Genomic DNA, 3,452 nt, shown 5'->3' on the forward strand with positions numbered 1-3,452 from the left:
ACAGATGTAGCCATGGATACATCTGTATTCCAACCATACATAATTGATCTAGTTTCCATACCATTTTTTTTTAAAACCCATCGCTCATATAACACATAGACCATTCAGACTCAGCCCCATTCAACTCTCATCTCTCAGCAAAGATTAGAAGAGTGACAATCCCCCGGCTCTGTCGTTTCACGAACTCTGGGTCAGGAGAGAAAACAGGACACAGGGGCTGGTATGGTTGGGGCCTATAACGTGAGCACTGGAGTGTTTTATTGGGCTTGTGTGATCCTCCAGGGAGACAACGACTTTGGATCTTTGGCCTGCAAGTGCTTACTTAGGCCCTATACTTAGTTGATCGGATTCCCAAGGGCTCTATAGCCCCCCCGTCCTGTTTTCACACTACACTAAATATGTTTTGCAGAATGTTAGCCCCAGAATAGGGATGCTACTAGCGTTCAAGTGGTAGAACACCTGTTGTACTTCAATCATAAACTCATAACGGTTTCTTAATTCTTAATGTAGTAATTTGACAATAACTATCTGTGACTTTTGACTCGACTCTGACTTGGAAGTTTTCTGACTTGAACTTGAACAGTCAAAATGAACATAAGTAGTAAAAGTACATTTGAAATATTGTTGAATATTGTTATTAAGTAATTAAGTATCTAGTATTGTGAGAGGTACTATTAAAGTTCACTTATGGTAAACGTTGTGATCTGTGCACAAGTGGAGGGGAACGTGAATTTGGAGTTTGTAATGATGCATTTGTTTTCTCATCTAACATAAGCTTTGTCACAACCAAGAGTCTGGACTGGTCATTGGGCGACTTGGACTTGACTTGAAGTAAGACAGTAAGGTGACTTGGACTTGGGACTGGAGACTTGACTTGGACTTGTAGTTAAGTGACTTGACTACAACACTGGCTTTTAGTGTAATGATATGTTAGGGAGAAGTAGTGTGTGTGTGTGTGTGTGTGTGTGTGTGTGTGTGTGTGTGTGTGTGTGTGTGTGTGTGTGTGTGTGTGTGTGTGTGTGTGTGTGCGCGCGTGTGCGTGTGTGTGTGCGTGCGCGCGCTCGTACTCTTCCACATATGACTAATATTTACTTGTGTTAGTGCGTGTGTGTGTGAGAGTGTGTGTGTGTGTGTGTCCTTCCCATGAGGACAGATTGAGCCCACTGAGGTGTGGAACCATACCCCCCCCTCCACACACATGCTCGCACGCACACAAACACACACACACACACACACACGCACGCGCACACGCACACGCGCACGCGCACACACACACACACACACACACACACACACACACACACACACACACACACACGCACGCACACACACACACACAATATCAGGTGCCACTACATTCATTGAATTATTCAGTGGCCCCTGAGTGCCACGAGGCAGCAACCAGATTCCTCTATCTCTGTTCAGCACACCTCATTATTAATGATTCAAAGATGGAGAGATGAGGAGAGACAAGGACATAGAGGGGGAGAGACGAGAGCGACAAAGAGAGAGAGAGAGAGGGCGGTTGGTCAGAGATTGTTTGCACACACAGCTATCTGTTGCTTCACTATGTTTGGTTGGGTGGAGAATGATGGTGAGTAGCAGTGAAAGACAGCACATCCCACATTTTCTATAAATCTCTCTGAATACAATTTATTGTATTCAGAGAGATTTATTTCCATCGTATATTTTGGACGATGGAAATACATTTTCAAAAATGTATTTTATTTTGGCCACTGTATCTTTTCTGTTTGGGTTTGTTGACTACTGTACATGTGTGGAGAGAGTCAAAGAACACAAAACAACAGACTCCATTTCTGTGTGCGTACAAAATGTTTATTTAAGATCCATGTAAATAAGAGTCAAAATTAGCGGTGCATCCTGCACTTCACAGTGTTACACTGTAGGCGAAAGTACACAGTAAAATCCTCAGCGTTAATTCATCCATTTTTCACAGTATATATATTGTATATTTGTATAATGTATATTTATACACATTACATTTATACATTCTCAGAGCTAAATGAACACTGAGGATTTTACTGTGTAAAATGACCAAATGGGCATATGGAGATGAAACAAGGACACAGCAGTGAAAGTGACGGTGAAAGTGAAAGTGAAGGCCAAGTGTCCCCAGATTCCCTTGTGATTGTCTCAATGTCACGTCCTCTCCATTGTGTGTTTACTCTTTGGCACTATAGATTACAGGCTGCTCATGGTGCTCGCGTGGAGATAGTGGTCTCGTGGGTAAGTGCTCGATCTAGAAGCCATACACAGTCAAATCACAGTGTTAATTTAACTAATTTTTGTAAAAAAAAACAGACCCTTTCAGATCCTTTTTCTATGAACACATTTTGTGTGGCGAGTTCAGATTCACTATGTGCTACATGACTTGTGTTTAAGATAGTCTCTCTCAGATATTTACTTGACAATTTCCAAATCCTGAGTGTTAATTTGACTGAGAGAAATGGGCCTTCATTGGTCAATTCCCTACCCCCCCTCTGTCAAGAGGTCACCATTTTTGGATGCTGTCAATGCACTGAATGGGAAAATATCACGTTTAATCAGACTATTGATTAGTCTAAGTCAGTGGTTCTCAACCTTTTCAGACCGTGACCCCCCAAAATAATCATATTTGAACTAGAGACCCCCCATTTTGTTTGACTCCGTTCCACAGATAAATATTGTGAAAATAGCAGATCTACAAGCTCACAACGCCTCGAGTTGTGAGGCGTTGTGAGCTTGTAGATCGGCTATTTTTTTTGCCTCTATCTCCTATTACTTGACAATTTGGCCAATGTTTTATAGTATAGTTTGTTGATTACTTTTGATGCAGTAATGGTTAATTTTTAGATATTAAAGGGGTCTTTAAATTTAAATTGTCACTTCACTATCATTTGGGGACCCCCCCAAAATCATGTGGGGACCCCCCTGGGGGTCCCGACCCACAGGTTGAGAACCACTGGTCTAAGTAGGTGAAATACTGACCTACCGACAGGGCTCTGTAGGTGTTTTGTATAAAGTATAGTTTTGGACCGCGTCGGAGGCGCTCGGAGGCGCTCTCAATCGAACTTGAGCCACGAGATGCACTACCGAGCGAGCTAAAGTGAGAAAGTTGCCGTGCCGAAAGTTGCGAAGTTCGCTTGAGATGACTCAGCGCCGTCCGAGTTATGTACCCATAGGCACAGAATCGCAAATCATGTTTTGGGGTGAGCCTTTGCCCCAACTTTCCCACAGAATAACGACAAAACACCTGCTGAGCCCCGTAGGTCAGTATCTCACCTACTTAGACCAATCAATAGGCTGATTAAATGTGATAATGTCCCATTCAGTGCATTGACAGCATCCGAAGTCGTGAAGAAGTCACATACTGTTATCCCCCCACCCCACCCCTCCCTCCTGCCTTCATCAGGCAAAATGTGCCTGATGAAGACATAATAACGTTGCGCCAT

The sequence above is a fragment of the Gymnoscopelus braueri genome (genome assembly GCF_963280865.1).
Source record: "Gymnoscopelus braueri genome assembly, chromosome: 16".
NCBI classification, from domain to species: Eukaryota; Metazoa; Chordata; class Actinopteri; order Myctophiformes; family Myctophidae; genus Gymnoscopelus; species Gymnoscopelus braueri.